Here is a 20,750-nt window from a genome sequence, read left to right on the forward strand (position 1 = left end):
AACGGCACCCTGTCCGACCACAAGGGCCACAGCAACGGCACCCTGTCCGACCACAAGGGCCACAGCAACGGCACCCTGTCCGACCACAAGGGCCACAGCAACGGCACCCTGTCCGACCACAAGGGCCACAGCAACGGCACCCTGTCCGACCACAAGGGCCACAGCAACGGCACCCTGTCCGACCACGGGGGCAACGGCACCCTGTCCGACTCTGACAGGTCCATTTAAAAAGTAGGGTCTAGATGTGCGGAAGAGTCGATTTTGCATCTTAAGTTCTTCTTGCTTGTATACCTACTTTTTGTCTCCTTTGAATAAAACTTTTTACTGACATTTTGGTTTCCTTATTTTTCGGAGGAGGGGAAGAAGTGTAGGGTCTGACCATGCGTATCCTGGGATTTTTCTTTTTTCAACCTACTATTCCAGGAGTCAATAATGGGCGTTCCGGGTCCGGTCCCAGACGCCGTTGTATCCTGAACCTGGACCTTAAACCGATTGTTAATTCAGAATTAAATTTAGACGGAGCACGTCTCTTTTGACTGGTGCAGCTTTTCAAGCCTTTACGGCACCGGAAACACACCGACCAATTAAATGCGTTGTAAATCACATCACGTGATGCTGCTCAGCCAATCAAATGTGTTTACTGAAAGGTTTTTGACTCAAGTGAGATTTGCACACCCCTGGTATAGTATTGTACAGGGGTATTCAATTAACTTCAAGGTCCAATTTCAGCCTTTGTGTTAAAAAACAAAGCTAGGTGAAAAAACAACAAATCTACACCAAGCAAAATGCAAAAAATATAATTTCATCCACATCTTTCAATTTCAACTCTTACTACTCCGACAAAGCCTCTGCTGTAAGTTTCACAATGGTCACGTGCTCGCCCACTGACCAATCGCAGCACATGCTGAATCTCAGCTGCAAACCAAGCTGCACATAATGCTGACATAGTTGTAGGCCTGCAGGCCGCTCTGGCGCGTCAAAGAATGTTAAACTAAAGATCTGATTGGTTGAAGACTGACAATCAACATCGTCCCCATTCAGTTAAACTGCACATGGAGGCACTTGTGAGTCTGCAGGCCTGGGGCCTCTCTTCTTACCTAGAGACACAGAGGTGAAATCTGATTGGATAAAAGCTCTACTTAAAACAAGCTGCACTGGAAGCAGAGCAACTGAGGAACACAGTAGCTGTGCAATGAGAAAATAAGATAATGGGGAAAATATTTTTATAAATTATGATACGTGTAGTGTATTTAAGAATTATTAAATTATAAAATAGCTATAACTTTGTAATTCTGTTTAGGCCAGCAGAGAAGGCTTTGCAGGCTCTGACGGCCCGCCACTGACGCACTCATATCACTTCACACAGAACAGACAGAAATGTATAATAATTTTTTATGACCTTTTTCTCCAGGAGCTGATTGAAGTTTGAAAGTTAATTAGCACAACATTTTACGCCTCACCACTTAGACTGTATAGATTTTATGACTGATTTAAAGCCACCGCTGAGTTGACAGCTATCAGGAAGCAGAAACATGGCAGCCTTCACCATCAGTGACCCCGGTCTTCTGGATAATTTACTTTACTGTAGGTTTATGTTACGGACATTAAATTCAACTTTGTTTCTGAGAAATCTTGGTGGATGGTCAAAGTCATTGCTTATAGGAGCAAAACATGTCACCACAGGGAACTCATTTAAACTTCTATTTCTATAAAGTTCAACCTTGAGCCTCAGCAAATGTATTTTTTTAGCCCTGTGATTGGATGTTTCTAACTGAAATGGACATTGGGAGTCGTAGTTGATTTCTTTCCTTCACCAGATATTTTCGAACTCTACTTTTGTACTGATGAGGAGACTTTCACGCCCATCCAAGACTTGAAGAGCACCAACTGTCACTTCATGTTTACTTCCGAAACCCTGGACACTCAAAAGAACGTATGCACGCTAACTCAGACACTCCCAATATGCAAGCAGGAAACCTTTCTTCAAGCCCCAACAGCAGTGCTAATAATGTGAGCGTTTTGTTGGAGCGATAGCGTCTAGTGGCTGTGAGCGGCGGTAGCTCTGAACACACCTCGGCACTGGCTGTAGCCTGTGTTGGCTGCTCGAAATATTTTTTATATAAGTTGCATCCGCAGTATGAAGCATCTTTCGGGCGCTGCATGTGTTTGCCGACTGTTGGCCGATGAACTGGAACGGCCGGATTTCTGTAGATCAGACAGGAAACATCCCGCTGAGCTAATCTTCCCCCAACCCTCCTCTCGCTCGGTCCGTGGTGCCAGAGCTAATCAGGAGACGTCAACATGTGCATACACACACGGTAATGAACAAGAAGCGCACGCATTCTCCGCCGCGCACCCGAACTAGTTGAAAACAGTGATTATGACAATCGGTTCATCTTCAGTTCGACGTGCACGCCAGACCTCAGAGACAACAAGGAGACCGGAGGGAGTCGGTGCAATCTGAACGTCTAAACACGGAGTCATTACCAAACCGTCTCCTGAGCAGAACCTAATACCTGTTCCCGAGCTGCTCCGCACACATGCAGGCAGCGTGGGCAAGGCCGCGCAAATACTTTCCATCAGTTTGTGTACGTAAGCAGTGATGAACACGTTACATCTAATCATAAAAGCATGGATTTCGTGTTACGGTCGGGGCAAAGCTTTTGCAGCCAAGATGTCCAGTGTTCCCATGGTTGTGTTTCAGAGGGAGAGTAGGCCTGTGTCTCATTTCTGTGTGTTTATGGCAGATCTAAATTATGGTATCAGGTTCGCCCCAAACCGAACCAACTGCCAACTGTCATGGCCGACCCTCCCATATAGACCACTTTTGTCTCCTGGAAGTAGTGTAACCCAATCTATCGAATTTCTGGCTCTCCGCTTGGATTCATTTTTGCCGTACGGGGGAGAGAGAGAGAGAGAGAGAGAGAGAGAGAGAGAGAGAGAGAGAGAGAGAGAGAGAGAGAGAGAGAGCAGACAGGTCTGAAAAAACAAACACAGACCTTCAGAACAAAGTTAGCGGTTCTTTTTTTTTCTTTTCTTTTTTTTGTTGTTTTTTCCCCAAATAGAAAGCAGAGGAAATGCTGCCGGCAGAGCCACGTTTTGTGAATGAAGCTCAGCTGACAAACAGAGCAGCACTGTAAAGACCTCATGATGTTTGTGTGTGCTGGCCTGAGTTTATACAGCCTTCTTAAGCCTAACACACACACTTACACATACACACACACACACACACACTCACACACACACACACACACACACACACACACACACACACACACACACACACACACACACACACACACACACACACACACACACACACACACACACACACACACTACCATGACAGGGAGATGCATGTTTCTGTAATCAAAGCAACTAGGTTTTTGTCACTTCACTTGAATTTGCAATACACAAGGTGTCCAAGAGATGGCGACGTAACAGAGGAAAGTCAAAAAGCTTCGGAACCCTTCACTCAGCATGTAGGTCACGACACAATGAGGATCACTGGGAACATCAAAGGATCCAACAATTGTTCTGAGGAAACCGTTCTCCATTGCTGCTGAACGTAACGCTGACAAATCCCTACTCAGTCCCTCTGACATAAAGACGGCTGAGCACAATATGGCAGGCAGCATATTACAAGGTAGCCACGGTGAGGTCTGTTACATAAGCCCCCGTAAGGGAGGATCAATCCTTGTTAAGGTTTAAAGATTAATGGAAAATAGAATAAAATGATGGATAAGCTCAGCAAAATGAGGGCTTTTGCATGTTATCTTGCAATATAACATGCACATTACAAACATACGCTTCCTTGAGAACAATCGGGAACGTTTCTCAGAGAACTTTTCTATGTATACGAGTTCAATAAACAGCTGGTTTTCCCACTCAGGAAGAGGATTTGTCTCCTCAGACACGGGTTGTGCAGACTGATGATCAAAGATCACTTTTAATTCTAATGGTGGGCTGGCGTAATCACACAGAGAGGGCTGGAAGATCTGAATAACGGCCATGCATCCAGGCTGCACTGCTGCAAGCATGATAAACCCAAGTGTGCATGTGTTCGTTTATGTGCCGAGGATGCGTTCACTGTAGGCCCACAATTACAAAAACACATGGCTGTCGGACTGTTTTCATTTATTCCTGGAGAATTTAACTTTTTGAAGGTTGAGGCTTTCGTCCAACAGAAGCTCTGTACGTACACACACACCTACACACACACACACACACACACACACACACACTCACACTCAATGTTTGTGAGGGAATGTCAGTGGACAATCACTGGTCACCCTGACCATGCTGAGCATCCACTGTGCAGGTGTTTGCATAGATTGTGTTGGTCTCCAGTATATGTACATATAGTACATTGGTGTGTATGTGTGTGTGTGTGTGTGGGGGTGTGTGTGTGTGCGTGTAGTGCACGGTATACACTAGATGTGTGCCCTGCTTTTTCTTGTCTGTGGATGGAAATCAAAGGGACAGAGACCGGAGCCCGAGGGCGCCGCTGCACTGAACCATCAGTTAGCAGGATGAGCAGCGACTGTGAAACGAGAGAGGGTGGGGGGTTGGGGAGTGGGGGGCTGTGGGGAAATTGTGGGTAAAAGGAAGAATGAATGACATGATGGAGGGAGGAGGAAGAAAAGAATGGAGCGATATAAAAAAAAAGGGGTCTGTGAATCTGGGCAGAGGTCGACCTCATTTCAGAATGTGAGCCAATTAAAATCAACACAGGCTCCTCTGGGTCATGTTCAGTGGCCGACTGGCCTTTTTCTTCTTTGTGTCCTGATCCGGTGTCCAATCTCATACCAGAAGTAGATGTTCACAACCAAAGTCTTTCCCTGTTCTTTTAAGAATCTCTAAAATAAATGTTTTTGTAGTGAATGGATCCGAGCTGTAAAATGTTACATACGTACATACATGCTTACATACATACTTGGAATTGTCTTACCTATAGGTGTGCAAATCAAGAGAGGAGCAATTCTACTTTTACTTAAAAGTACAAAAGTATGAGCAACATGTACAACAAATGTTTTATTGAAGTATCAAAAGTAAAAGTACTCACTGGGGATATTATCACTGATAACATGTAAGCATCATTCTAATGTTCCAACTGGTGGAGGTCCATTTTACATACTGTTGGATAGTTTAAACTATAGCACTGCATTACATTTCACAATCATATGTTGAAATCATATTCTGTAAAGTAACTGTATATCTGTAAGATAAATGTAGCAAAAAACTACAATATATCCCCCCTGACATGAAGTGTATTAATGTAAAATAGCTCTGAAATACTCAGGTAAAGTACAAGTACCTCAAAATTGTACATGAGTACAGTGCTTGAGTGGGTGTACTTAGAAAAGATATAATAAAAAAAATGTTGTAAGATTATTATAAATGGTATCTTCTTTACAGACTTTGTGTGGTTACGTCACTGCTTGATTTTCCCACGTTACATATTGTAACCAACAACAGCTGGACATGATTGTCTCTCTGTGTGAAGCAACCAAACATATAATTATTCTGAGGGAACTTCAGGACATGAGCTCAACACTTTGGTGGCTTTGAATCGTGTGGAGTTGTGAGGAATTATTATTTTGACTGGCAAATAAAATGGCCTTCTTCTCCTTTTGACTTACTGCTTTCGGTTCAAATGTCTCCGCAGCATTAAATTAGTATAAAATCACAAACATGGGAAAACATCGTGGCACTGCCAGGTGAATTCCCCCCAGAGCCTGGCTGCCTGGCCCGGCGCTGCGGCTGCTCTTCATTAGCTATCTCCACTCTACCTTTCTCTGACAAATTCAATAAATGTTCATCTGGTTCCAATTAGGCCCTCGTTAGCAATAATTGGCCTGGTATTTACTAACAGCATTACTCAACACTGGCTGGCGCAAGGCTAGTCCGGTGTGATCCGAGCCAGGCTGCTCTCAGCCTTCTGGCTTTGTTAGTTACCTGCCAATCGACTGTGCCCCGCAGAAACCTGCTATCTCCAAAAAGGTCAACTTTCCACAGCTTGAAAATCCCCTAATTTCCCCCCCACCATTTTCTTCACTTCCTTTTTTTTAAACTTTCCCTCATGCATTTTTTTTATGTTCAACAATCGTGTTATTTGGTCCCGGGACTCAGAGACCGCTTTAACTTTTTAACTTATCACCAAACAAGAATGCAGATAATTCTAAACCCCCTGGCTTAGGCTCACTGCCAATGCAACACCAATGCATAGAAACAGCATGGTTAGGGTCGGGCAACTAAAACACTCGGTTAAGGTTTGGGAAAGATGGTGGTTTTGGTTAATACAAGGGTGAACAGTAAGTGCTGGTTTCGTGCGTGAAAGTCGTGTGAGCTTCACGCTTATTCACCACCGTGATCTCCACATTTACTCACTCTTGACTTGTAATTCAAGTAAATAAAGAGCGCACAGACACAAAGCATGTCAGGATGAAATCTAAAAAGAAGGGTATAAAATGACGTGACAAGGAATCTACAATACTTTAGGGGTGTTGTCTCACTATTCAGTACAGGATGTTCAGCTTGGCATGGGACTGTGTTGTACTATATGTGAAGAGAACTGGCTTCAACGTTGGACGCGGGGCCCTGTTGAGTCTTATTCTGCATCCATGGGGCCCAGAGAGCAAGCGCACTCACATTTTCATAAACCCCGCCTCCCAGCACTCAGTCCAGCCTTGGTCATGGGCTTATCAACGGAGTAAAGGAAAATAACTCTCGATTCACCTATTACAGCATATTATGACTTTTAGGAGCTAATGGTTTAAATATTGACTATTCAAGTGAGTTACAGACGTCCCTTTCAAAATCAAAATGTATGGGGGGGAAAACTTTTTGTGCATCATGCATAGACTGTACATAAGAACACATAAGAAGTGGACGTAGTCATCGTCTCAAATTTGGCTTTTTTGAAATGATGTAGAAGTGAGCATATTTGGACGGCAGAGGAGTGACGTAGAGACGCCGTATATACAGCTGTGGTAGGGTAGTGACTGTCGTAAACTATACTCTGCTTTATTGTCTATTTTACTGAAAATGGGACCATCATTTACTAAATGAACACTATGCTGTGTTGAAAAAGACTTGAAACTAGAGATTGAGACCATAAACTTCAAAGTTTACTGACTTCACTAATAAATCAAGTGAACAGTAGTTATTTTCTCATAGACTTCCATACAAATGGTCTTCTTTTTGCAAACAGAGGAGTCGCCCCCTGGTGGTCAGTCAAGAGAATGCAAGTTTAAGGCACTTCCGCATTGGCTTCAGTGTTCAGAACCGGATGTTGCTGCCTGACCTCATGGCTTCACATGACGGACCCGAAAGTTGTAATTCCACCGTTTGGCCACTACGTAAAATTTGCTTCAAAGCCCGGGGCTCTTCCAGGGCCCGGGGGGCTTGGTGGTATCCCTACCAACCAAATAATGACTGGTGAATTAGTCTATTGTACTCTAATAAGTCTAAGCATGTGTGAAACCTATATTCTTAAGTGGTAGTTTAGCTTTTGTTGTGGGTTATTTTGTTATGTGTTTGCCATCAGTGGAAATCTGGAGGAGGGAGGGATGTCATTTAGATCTACCTTTTGGAAGCCTTATGGTTTCCCAGTAAGACGGTGGACGAAGACAAAAGAAACCAAGTCTCAGGAAACACAAACAGTCAAACATGCATTTGTCTACTCCAAGGCTTGCGCTCCGCTATAATGTTCCTTCACACGCAAATTACAGTCAGTCTGGGCTTGTATAAATGAGCATAAACTGCAGTCGTATGGGAATTATCCATTGCCCCAACAGTTGGTTTTTGTGCACTAACACACCATGTGGATAAAAGCTTGGTTTTTAATATTTTACTCATATGGCTTTGATCAAACATGGTAAAAAAGGTGCAGAAACACTGCATTTCACAGTGTGGAAACATGTTTTTGTAAAGTTAGTTTGGAGAAATGCAATGGGAGGATCAGGCTTGTAAAGGTTAACATGTGTTGCACTGAGGTTGTGTGGGAGATGTGGGGTTTTTGCAGGACACTTAGGCCGTCCAGCTCCTGTCAGCCTCACCCAGCGGGGGCGAAGGCAGCGGGCCTTTGGTGCAGTTTGATGGTTCATTTCTAATGTTTCACTAGCAAGTGAAAATATTTGTACAGGACGGAGAGCAGCCCGAGCAGTTACGGGGAGAGAGAACAACTCCACTAACGAGGGTTACTGCCATTTCACAGACTCACAGGGGGTTTCAGGTCCAGAAAAAAAGAGGTGGATTTCTAAGTTACTTTGACTCTGCTGGAAACATCATGAGGTCAATTCATGAGGAGTCAGGAAGACAACGGGAACGCTACAAACATGCTTCCCAACAGCAGAGGGCAACAGCAATGCGTAACTCCATCTCTTTATATTTTCTAAATGGCATACCCTGTTTGTGGCTCCAATCCCATTGGTTCCTATGGAAGACGTACATCTTTTAAAAACACCTCACAAATATCTACTTTAATTTGACATAAATGGTCTGTAATTTTCCTAAAACAGCTGGTCGCTGTCATTTTTAAATCAAAGGAGGAAATAATGCATATGTTAGCCGCGGATTAATCCACATTTGGTGTTTTAGTGAGTATTTGACTGCAGCAATAGCAGGAATGATATATGTTAAGCTTTGATCCACACGATACTTGTTAGATACAGTCGCTGCCATCTGGGCTTGAGTCATGTTGGACAGGAAAACAAGGCTGTTCAAAATTCAATCAGGATTGAAAACATGTTCCAGGGACCTGCAGAATGATCACGAACGGAAAACAGTTGCCGAGTAGTGGTTGAACACATAAAATACTATTTAGAGTGAAAGTGACAGAGGATATGAGAACAAATGGAAGAGTGTTAAAGAGGCAGACGAATGGAGGGGAAAGAGACTGAAAGAGACAAGAGAGAAGATTTCAAACAGAAAAGCGAGCGGCTGATGAAAATCGGTAGTTTCTCTGGCTGCTCCCGGTCTTCCTTTCCCCCCTCTGCTTGCAATTATTCCATTTAAAGGCTCCTCAATCAGCGATAAGTCAGCGGGTTTTACCAAAAAGCACCTGTCCCCAAAGCACAGCAGAAAAACTCAACACCCCATTCTAATGCGCTGATTCCAGGAACACGGCATTGGAAATAAATGATGACACATGGGTGCATATAGATCAGTTCCAAGTTTGGATTCTTTTTTTTTTTTTTCAAACAAATCTTTCCTCCCTATTCTCTGGCAAGTGGGTGAGTATTCTCTGGTATGTGAGGAGGGGAGGGGAGGGGAGGGGAGGGGAGGGGAGGGCTGTCTGTTCTGAGGTCTGCTCTGCACATGTCGCTCTTTCACATTCTTTTATAAGTTATCCCAACAGAGAAAAAGAGAAAGAGATTTAAAAGGAGGGAAAGAAGAAGAAGAAGGGGGAAGCGAGAGTCTGCAGAATATCTCTGTGAGAGAAAAAAAGAGAGAAAAAGAGAGAGAGAGTAGATGAAGAGATGGTTTTGATTACACACAGATCTGGCCATTACCAGCCCACAGACCGACTCTATAAAACAATAACAAATGGAGACCATCAGTCAGCCCATCAGTAATAAGCTACAACAACCAGCCTGCTGATGGAAAACACACCTAACAATCAGAGCAGCGGGACTAAAAAGACACAAAGGGAACCTTGTACAAATCTAAATTCAATTTACTCTCCTAATGAATAGGTGTGTTTGATAGAAACTCAACACATGAAGGCGCCAGTTTGGAGGATAACGGTCAAATCGGTGCAGCTAGTCGCCTTTTCCGACGTATCGACGGTCGTGTATCTTGGCCTTTGGCAGAACATTTCGAACTTGGTTGTTGTGTTACAAACTTGATTTTGATTAACTGGTGATCCTCCTCTCTCTGCAGTGGGGAGGAACAAGTACAGGACATCACGGAACACTGCGATGAATTTATTGACACACACATGTACGGTATCTGTGCTCAGGCTGGGTTTCAAACCGCATGAACAACATGTGTCTGTAGCACCGAGTATCAAAAACAAACTGGCAACTGGCATTGAACGCATGCTTAAATTTGTACTCTTCGTCTGTTATTGTTTGATGGGATATAGGCTCCTTTTCTTAATTGAGATAAGACTAAATATTAACCTTTATTTACCCAAACTGCATAGAAAGCGTATTTTAATCATGCTTCAGTGAGTCAGACGTGTCCCTGTTTTCTGATCTGCTCCTGATGATACAAACTCAAGACTTCCTCCATGTTTACCTTTCATCTCAATAATTTGTGAAGCTGATTCTACCACCATTATAGTCCAGGTAATTTTACTGCCGTCTAAATGTTTTTTACAGTACTGTTCTCAAAGTAAGGTGTTGAAAAATAAGTGTTGTTGTATCTTAGGTTTAATATCAGCAATAACGGCAATATTGGCTGTTATTAAAAGATTATAACGATAAGCATCCCTTCTACTCTTATATTTTTCTTCATATTAGTAACGCACAAAGTCATCTCCTTTGTCTTGTGAAGTTCAAACTTCGAAGCTAAAATCCATAAAATCATCGTTAAGCAAAGTGATAACCAGGTGAGACTGCTGCAAAACCAATTTTCTTACATTAGCATTAGCATTAGCATACGTGGCTTGAACAAGTACTTTTTGTTCAAAAACTCGATTTCTGTTTACTGAAATACAAGCAACAGCTGTTACAGCGTGATTGATTGTGTGTCTTCTGTATGTGTTACCTCCAGGTGGATGTGCTGGCTGCCAAACAGGAAGTAGAAACCAAAGCGAATGAGTAGAGGGGAGACCCCAGACTGTACAAAGTGGTGTTCAGTAAGGAGGGGGTTTGGATTATTAGGGCTGATGGTCCTTTTTAGTTTTTTAAAGAACATATATTGTAAATATTTCAGTTTGAATAGTGTTAGATGAATGTGTTAACAGAGTCTGTGGGTTTATTGAATGGAACTTGATTGGTTTCTAACTGACAGTGTTTTGTGGGGCGTCCTGTATAAAGCATGGAGGCGAGTGCTGTGCAGGGTTCTGATCACATACAAGAGCATGTGATCAAGTTTGGTGCCACTGAATGTATCTTTTGTTTTCATTATTTGATCACTTAAAGGATATTTTGCTCCATTTATGGAAAAATGTTTTCACAACTTCTCCGAAACCTGACAAACATCTCTCCTCTTTGTGCTGGTAAAAATAGATAAAACCTTAAAATATTAAATAAAAGTATTTCACCATACTTTGGCTAACATATACGTTTGAGTCCATTGTAACTAAATCTTAACGCACCTCCAACCTTAAAGGGGACATGTCATGCTCGTTTTCAGGTTCATGCTTGTATTTGGGGTTTCTACAAGAGCATGTTTACATGCTTAAATGTTCAAAACACCTTTCACTTTACTCATACGGTTGGTCTGAATATACCTGTAGTCACCCGATGTCTGAAACGTTCTGTTTTAGCGTCTGTTTCTTTAAGCCCCCCCTCCCAAAAAAACCCAGTCTGCTCTGATTGGCTTTCGAGAAAATATGAATCACCTTTGCAAAGCTGTGGGTGGAGATACTCAGACAGCGGTTGGTATAATTAACTGAGCCTGCATGTGACATAACCAGATTTGCACAAGCACTGTTAAAGATATGACATGATATGTCACTTATAGGCAAGGGAAGGCAAGTTTATTAGTAAAGCGCATTTCAACAACAAGGCAATTCAAAGTGCTTCACATAAAAACGTTAAAAAGATAAAAACATAAGTCAAAAGAAAATAGGATAAGAGAATCTCTCAACTGATAATGTGATCACATGAATGTTTAGAGAGGATCAGACATAAGAATTTGATGTGTCAGCCCAGTTGTTTATTATTTTTTAATTAAAAGAAAACGGCAAATTTTGTCATCTTTTTTCATCTATAGTAACTTATGACCTTCCATACAAGTCCTTATTAATTACTTGTCTAACAGTCTGACTGTCACACTTTTTCCTGCATGTTGTGATAAAACCATAACAGAAATCCTTGTGTTTTTATCTTAAATGCTCTCTTATATTTGACATTTTGTGTCGTCATCTCTTCAATCGTGGTTTCAGTCTTGTGAGGTCACGGTGTGTTTACTGGTGATTGGTCAGATGTTGTGTCTACACACTGGGGTTTTAAACGCCGACTCTACTGCGAGGGTAATTGCAGGATCTGGTCTGCCACTAAGCAGAAGACCGATTCATAAAAACACTTTTTTTCTTCTTCTTCTATTGCCTCTTTGTTTGTAACTGCTTCCACATGATCCGTGGGCTCTGGGGAAGGGGAAATGATGAAACATAATACATAAATACCTTCTGAATGAAAGAAAAACACATAATAGAGCTGTGGAACGTACCGTAAACAATATAGAGAAGACATACTGGAATGTGTCAATCATCAAAGGATTCAAACACACACACACACGTCCGCGTATCAGACGAAACACAAATCATGTTGAGGAACAGAGGATGATTTGCTGCCACGTGAAGTCTGTCACACACCCACATACGTGATGAATAAGACACAAGTTTGTCAGAAATCAAACACAGATATACAGTCTGTCAGGTGTTTCCAGCCAGAGCCTGACGTTAACAGTCAGAGCGGCTGTATTACCGCAGGGAGCAGATTACTGTACACTTTAACTGAACAATTATCATCCATGACCGACGCCGTGATCAAGTCAATATGTCTTCTCTGACCCGCTGGAGAGGAGCATGAATTTATTGCGCGCGCCTGGGATCAATTAACAAAGTCGAGCTCAAACTACTGATGGACCTCCAGAGTGGGTCGTTCGGTCTCTCTCCAGATGGTGACGCTAGTGCGATACTGTGCAGCCGGTCTGAGATCTGCAATCCTGCTGCGTGAAGAAGGGTTTTACAGATGCTACAGGATGCCCATGGTGACATCTTTATGTGGCTTTTATATGGAAGTAAAGATATTTGTGGTGAACAATCCACTATTGTAGTCTTTAAAACATAATTGCTCTGTGAACATTGGGTTTGACTTAAAGAAAAAAGTCCTCATTAACCCATTAGGGGGGCAGATAAACTGTATTAAATGTGGACGAAGTCTCCGTGACGTCATCCATAGGTTTCTGAAGAGCTGTTGTGAAGCTCAAAGTAGCTCTTGCTGTCGCCATCTTGGCAGTGACGACACAGCCTAACTCACACCTAATCCAAAAATGGGCAAAGAGGTCGATCAACCATTAATTATGCATAACTTCATTATTTTCCAATTCAAAATTGGGATTTGTATAAAAATCCACCTCCTATACAATTGTCATTCACAGTTAAATTAGCTATGGAGACCAAAACAATTTTTTTGTAGCTGTAAACATGTTTATTTCTGCTGTAAAGTTGGGCATTTTAACATGGGGGTCTATGGGGATGAAGTGGCCTGAGAGCAAACATGTGCTGCTGGGCTGTGGGTGATCATCACCTACCACCCTCTCTGTATTGTACAGATTTCCCACCTTATCTCTATCAGAGTTTTATAGTGTGAGAAACACCTGCAGTTTCTACTGATGTTCTCCATGTTTCTGGGACGCAGTTGCAAAATCTGCTGTTTTTCCAACGTAACAGTGACTTACTCTGTACATATATCTATATCTATATACTTGGTATAAGGAAGAACAGTGGCTGCCCTCAGCTTTGGTAGTTGTGGGACGCTAAAACCTCCTTGCTCTCTTAGCTTGTTTTACGTTTCCAACAGTGGAAATGACATCTACTGTTGGAGTGCCTAGAATGTAAAGTACTAGGACTTTTTATTAGTGTACATTTCGCGGTGTTTTGGCTGACTCGTCAGTATTCAGCCGGATATGCTGCCGAGAGCAAACGCCGACCGGTGGTGCCTTTGCTCTCCAATGGCGACGTGAAATGAAATCATTCTGCTGTAATGAACGCAGTGCGGGTTTTAGCTGGTTTTGCCGTTTAGTGACAACAATGTGCTGTCAGTGCCGTCATGTGATGTAAGACAGAAGGACACTTGAATGTGTGGTTGTGTCGGCTTTGCACATAGCAAAGATTTTTAGAGCAAATGTGATTTAGAAAAGCAATTGTCATGCAGCTTGCCATTAAGAACATTTCTATTTGTGTGTGTGTGTGTGTGTGTGTGTGTGTGTGTGTGTGTGTGTGTGTGTGTTTGTCCGATGGCTAATTTGAGCAGGAGCAGATCTGCTGGTTGGCTGAGCTGAAAGCTGAGCTGCTGTGTATTGATCTGCAGCCTGTCTGAGTGCTGCTGCGGTGGAAACTGACTCCTGTGCTGTCAGCACGTCCATTAACGCATCGTCCACCGGATGCACTGCAAAAAGTTCAGTCTGCATCACCCCAAAATCTGCTTCCCGATCATTTTGTTAAAAGAAAAGGACTGACATGCATTCATTCATACATTTACTTCCTTTCAAAGTAAAGTGGCACAGCTCTTCTGCTACAAACTTTTGTTTTATTCCTCAAACATTTCCCACTATCTTGCCTTGATCAGCGCAGTACCTGAGGTTGTTTCTTGTTGCTACTCATGTGACATAGATCACCCTAAATAATTAGATTATGGGAAAGAAGGAGCAGAAGGGATCCTGCGGGGCCGGCAAGCGAGTGCAACGACAAGGTCATCATTTTATATTTTAGTATAGCTAATAGGTCAAAATAACACAGGTGTAAAAACTAGATACATCTAATCTAAGCACCTGTTCCAGTTATCAGCCAGAAGAAAAAATGAGACAAGTTTTTTTGCAGTGTAGTTGGATTAGGGCGCAGACAGACTACCTGGCATCAATATCTATTCTTAGTGGGAGATTCGAGACAACCAGAGAGGAGAAAACGTGTATCATACTTCAATATCGGTGAGCCAGTGTGGGCATGGATAGTGTTTCCTGAAATAAGGAGAAGACTCTGAAAATGATTGTTCTTTCAAAGCTGCACAGCATCCATTTCCTGTTCTGTTCTCCTAAAGCCTCTTCCCTGCTCAAAGACGTTTCTTTTGTGAAAGACAAGGACCAAAACTAATTTGGTTTCTTATTCCATTCTGTTCTGTTTCCTATCCTCCTCCCCGAGCCAGTTGTTGGTTTTCTCTCCCGCTCTACTCCCTCAGTACAGGCCTCATGGCCAAATTATAAACTCATACGACGCCTCGTCAACGCTGCTCTATTATGAAGTCTGTGGCTTCCCAGAACTCCATTTGACCTCAAACTCACCTGCCCATCCACCATTTGTTTCTCCTCTCTGACTATATTCATGTTCATCAGTATTGCCTTTTAAATATTTTTTAAATCACAGAGTTTACTAAAATGACCATTTTTAAATGTACAACTTTCACCAATGGCTTTAGCTTCCAGCAATGTTAATGTTTAAATACCGTAGTACATTTCTTCTTAAAAAAACAAGTTCTACAAGTGTTGGCCACATTCTTACTTTTTTCAGTAGAACATTTTAAGCCATGTGTGTCTACATGATGCCCTGTTTCATTGTGTTGAAGCCCAGGGAGCAGCTGCAGTAGTGGGGCAACTTTTCTTCCATTCACATATTTGCTGTAAAAATTAGGTTGCAGTGTTGCCTGGATATACACCAAAAAAACATGCCTTACAGGCTCTAAGAACCGCGCCCAAGTAAGTGCCCAGACAGCCGTAAGAACCACTTATCAACAGCACACATACAGATGCCATGATCCTAGCAACAAGCAAGCGACACCTTAACAACTACCTTGAAACCCCAATTTAGTATGTGGAAACACCTTAATAACCACCAAGGAGACCACTCTGTAAAACCTACAGAGACCACTGGTGAACCCATTGGAAAGTGCTGCCAACAACCAGCTACTGCAAACAACACACTAGTAACAGATTAGCAACTATTTAGCATCCATCCGACAAAGACAAAGCATCAGACTTTAACGTGGTAGGCCGCTGTTCAGTTTAAAACCATGAGTCAACATGGGTTTGACCACAATTGTTCTTGACCAACTGATCATTATGGTAACCATGTTGAGGAAGCTCCCCTGACCAAAACAAATGTGTATTTTTATTACAACCCAATTCCCTCAACGTCTTGCTGACAGGGGCTTCAGACCGGACCAGAATATGTTTCTATTTGACGCTCTGGAGGGTGTGGACAAACAACATATTTTGCATTTTTAGTAATTATTATTACAAGGGAGTGTTTGAAAAAAAAAGACTTTAAATTGGCAATATTGAAAATGTACAGAATTTTCAATATTTGCTAAATGACAGAGCATCACTGAAATAAATATCCAGCATCATTGTAAGGTGACTGGATGTTTCTGTGTTTATCCGACATCGCTGCTCCTGTGTTTCAAGTATTGCCGTATACAGCGCTGTAGATATCAGCTGCATAAAGCAATGAATCAGAGCCAACAGCTTGAGGGTTGAACACACACACAAACACACACACATACACACACTGCATTCTGACCTATTTTCAAATGCCACAACAAAAACTGTGAGAGCTCGAGAAACGAAGAGGAGATAAAAGACTCTGGAGGTAAAAGGAATTAAAAGAAATGTGCCATTTTCATCACAAGCTGACTTCGCTGTCAGCTGCAGGATCGAGTTCTCTCTGTGTTTTGGTCTCTGCACAACACTGAATACGGTCCATTACTGCCACTCTGTGCAATGGTAATCCAACTCTGACAGACCTTTTGTAGCGTATGTGGCTTTTTTAGAAGTGAACACTGAGACCGAGGGCAAAATAACAGATTAACAACCATAATTTGTCCTGAGGTTTTAATGGCCAAAATTATATGCAATCCTCCCCCTTCTTCTATCAATCTAAGTGTCTCTGTGGTCGGTTTGAATTCCCATTTAAAGGCAGCCATGTGCTTTCAATTTGTCCCGCGGACTAATAAAGGCCATTTGAGAAAGGGGCATTTCGATTGGGTGATTTTTCTCTTTTGAAAACCTCAGGAGTGCAGAGCGTGGATGTTTGACAGTTACAAATGCCGCTCTGGCAGGTTCATGTTTCTTCCAACCAGCCTGCCGGAGGATTGATTCTTTAAACTGACGCAAACGTGGAGCGAGGACAAACTGTACGCGCACACACGCACAGCCATAACCTGGATTCAAAAATCCAGACTGCTCTATTAAGAGGAGAGGACCAACATACGCTACCGCTGTCAGAAAAACTTAATGTAAAACTACAGTGGCAAAGGAAGGTCAACAAACTTTAATCTGCTCCATCAGAATGTGGAAAACTTTTCAGACAGGACCCTGAATGTTACGTCTCGACTCGATATTGAAAATCAGTTGTTTCCGTTTGTTATAGTTTGAGAGTCTGAACTGTAAATAATCCAGCCCCGCTGATGGAAATCAGATAAATCGCATTCTGCACTCTGGTCTGAGAATCGCACAGCGCAACATTTCAATGGTTTCTTGCCAGTTCTCTCGGTTTCTGAAATAACAGAAACGGTGAACATCGTGTTTTAAAAGTCCCATTTTTCACTGGATTAGATGTATCTGTAGAGTTCAGGAGTATTTGGTCACATTCTCACAACAACAAGGTTCAGATCCAACTGAGCCCCTGAATTTGCACACAAAATGCTGTCAAAACTGTGCAACTTAACAATTTTTACAGCAGTGTCCGCAACACTTGATCTTAAAGAGAGAGGAAAAGGAAAAAACGTGCTAAAGTTCCAAGGAGTCCTTGCAGAGTGGGGACTAATGTTGAAGTTGCACTTTACGGCTTACATGGAGCATTTGTCAGAGACAGACAGGCTCTGCAATGACAGAGGTTCATTAATACAATTTCTCATCATCTGCTTTGATAGTAATTCCCAGAGTCTTCTATAATGCGCTGACACATCATCACCCACTCTTGTCAACTCACAGAGAATAGAGGCGCCCATCTCTGAGATGACACTAATACGCAGTTATAACACTTCTAATGGGAATACTGTTATAAATTAAAACTTTTTGGGTGGTTGAAAAATCTTATAAAAACATTGAAAAAAACAATGTCAGACGAGGAAATCGAAAAAAAAATGGATATTTTGAAAGTAAGAGGTTTCTCACAATAAAGTCAATTTAAAAAAAAAACTACGTAAAATCGGAAATGACACAGCATAATTTAAAGAATGATTTGTGGTAAATGGAGTAAAACAAAGGATTTCTGCAGGCCTGCGACACATCAGCTGTAATTCGAACACCCAACATCAGCAATCTCAGTCCATTACCCCTCATCCCTACATACGAAAGCCGGTGTTTAGGTTGCCTCCTAGTCTGCATGTCTGCATGTAGCGTGACTCATCCCTTCATCCCTCAGTGGGATAGTCGGAGGAAGACTTCAAAAGGAGAGCTGCCGCACAAATATAGCCTCCAACCAACCAGCCAAGAGTTCGTCTTTCTGCCTCTGCTCGTATAGCTGCGGGGGAAAAAGCTCTTCATCCTGACAATACAAAGCTTCATATTCAAGACGCTTTTACCCACATAAAGCTGGCATCCACGTTGGCTTTTTTTTTTATGAATAACACAAACCACCTTAAACCAGACATTCTCAACAAATAAATAATCATTGTAACGTCAATCCTGTCCTAGTTAGATCTATTTCAGCATAAACACGTACAATATCAGCACAAGTGCATACAGCACGATGTGCTCATTTGAATTAGCAGCAGGTTTCCACATGTGTGGGAGGAAATCACTTTCCTCCACAGTTCTGCCATCTTTATTTTAGTTTCAAAATGATTTCTGTTACATCTCGATGCTGCAGAAGGAAACGTGGTTACTGATTTCAGCCTTATATACACAGTTTAAAACATCCATCCTCAGGCACATGCAACAAATAAAAGTCCTGATTCGTGTGTTGGACTTCTTTTTGACTGACATGTCAAAGGTCATATTATACTACGGTATGTCTGCAAGCCAGGGCCTTAATTATCTTCCATATTCATTTTCTGCCTTGCACTGTATCTTAAACACTGAACTGTTGGACTTGTCACTCCTTAAAATGAAGCTGCACGCTCCTGCAACTCCTCATTGCAGGTTGCATGAATCTGTGACAGCGATGTTGTGGTGAATATCATATCATTGAGACCCAGCCAAACTTGGGATCCTGGATCCTGGATCTTGGTGACTATAGGGTAGACCCTGGCCGACATGTAGATGTAAGGCATACTGTAGTCTGCAGAGGAAGCGTTTCAGTGAAGTAGAATGAGGAGTGATGCAAAGCTTTTAAAATGTTGCCTCTTGATTCTATAAATTACCATCTGTTTAAAAAGTCAAAATGGCCTTTAGGTGAAGAAACACAGTCTACTTATTTGTTTCCTGCTGCAGCTTTCTGTGTCTCAGAATCAGACAGTTTGTTCGACAGGAACGAGTGGATTTCATCTCATCCTGCTGGAGTTTCATATTTCATATCATTTGACCTTTTGTCCCCCAGTACCACACAAACTCTCCACAGTAATTCAGCATTACTCCAACCAGCTCCTCCCCACTCCTATGGCTCTGTCCTTCACTAAAAGGGGAACAGCGTAATTGCAGCAAGCACCTCCAGAGTTATATCAGACCCATAATGCACCTGGCAAAGCTCCCAGAATCCATTACTCTGGCACAGAACCAGAACCAAAGGAAAACCAAGCCTCTCATCTTCTCAGTTCAAAAGCCAGCAGACATTATTTAGCTGTGTGGCTTTTCATACAGAATGCTTGATTCCAACTTCTAAGAATATGTCTGCATGGGATATATGGGTCTGAAATATGAATATATCATTCATCTCCTTTTAATGATTCTGTCTTTGTGTGAGGCATTACCTATGATCGGGGATACAAGTCGTATACACGGCATTGTGGAAACTTTTGAAATAGCTGTAAGCTCTGCAATTTCAGATGCGTTCCGTCGTCCACACTGAGTCAACCTCAGCACTACAGGAAAATGCTTAAATGTCCTCTTTTTGTCGTATTTTAAGGTCAAAGCTGTTAGGAAACAACGTAATGGTCCAATCACTGCCGTAATGTAGAACAGTCTGATGAACAGCAGAGTAAATCTGTCCAATAACACAACACAGATGTAGTCACTGACATCTCTTTATGTTTCTGCCGACGACTGTAACCTGATCGTAGGTCTTAAATACCATCCAGTAACTAAAGGAAACACTAATCCTGGGCCTTCAAAAAAAAAAGAAAATCACAATGTAACAGAAACAGAAAAATATGTCAGCGACAGCACTTTGAATGTGTGTGTCAGCCATGTTCATGAAAGGTTGACACATAAATGAAATGAGTGTTTCAGACTGTCCAATTAGGGCTATTAGGGCTAAGTGTGAGTACGAGGGCAAACAAATCAAAGGGGGAACACAGTGTGTCATAACACCGATGTGAGAGGAGGGACAACATGAGGACAAAACGATGTTTGGACATTTGGTAGTGAGTTCATCCACAGGACTGATGTTGGGACCAATGAAAGCATGTTTTAACGTGACAACAGCTACATAAAGGCTGATCCTGATACAATCCTCTGCTGTAACATTGCTACATTGCTCCCTGGATGAGATGCATCCCTGCATCTCGCTCCATTAAAACACTGAAATCCATTCCTAACATCCAACAATACCAGCAGCACGAACACATAACCTACAATCAGCAGTTCCGGTTGATCAATCCACTGAAAACAAGTACTATTATGTGATCAGAGACAATTAAGATTAAGCTCCTCAGCTGAAAAGCACATCTCTCCATTTAAATATAGAGCTCTATATGAGCACTGTAAAGCTATATACTACTTTAGCAATATTATTATATTGCTAAAGTAGAAAAACAACA

General features: G+C 42.1%; 1 protein-coding gene across 1 annotated transcript in view; it reads right to left on the reverse strand.

The window, feature by feature from the left end:
• The window catches only part of pde4dip (phosphodiesterase 4D interacting protein), a gene marked incomplete at its 5' end in the record, with an annotated part of 95,619 nt that overhangs the window by 67,739 nt on the left and 7,130 nt on the right, over positions 1-20,750 (reverse strand). The gene's annotated exons all lie outside the window — the stretch shown is intronic.

The sequence above is a fragment of the Pholis gunnellus genome (genome assembly GCF_910591455.1).
Source record: "Pholis gunnellus genome assembly, chromosome: 4".
Taxonomy (NCBI): domain Eukaryota; kingdom Metazoa; phylum Chordata; class Actinopteri; order Perciformes; family Pholidae; genus Pholis; species Pholis gunnellus.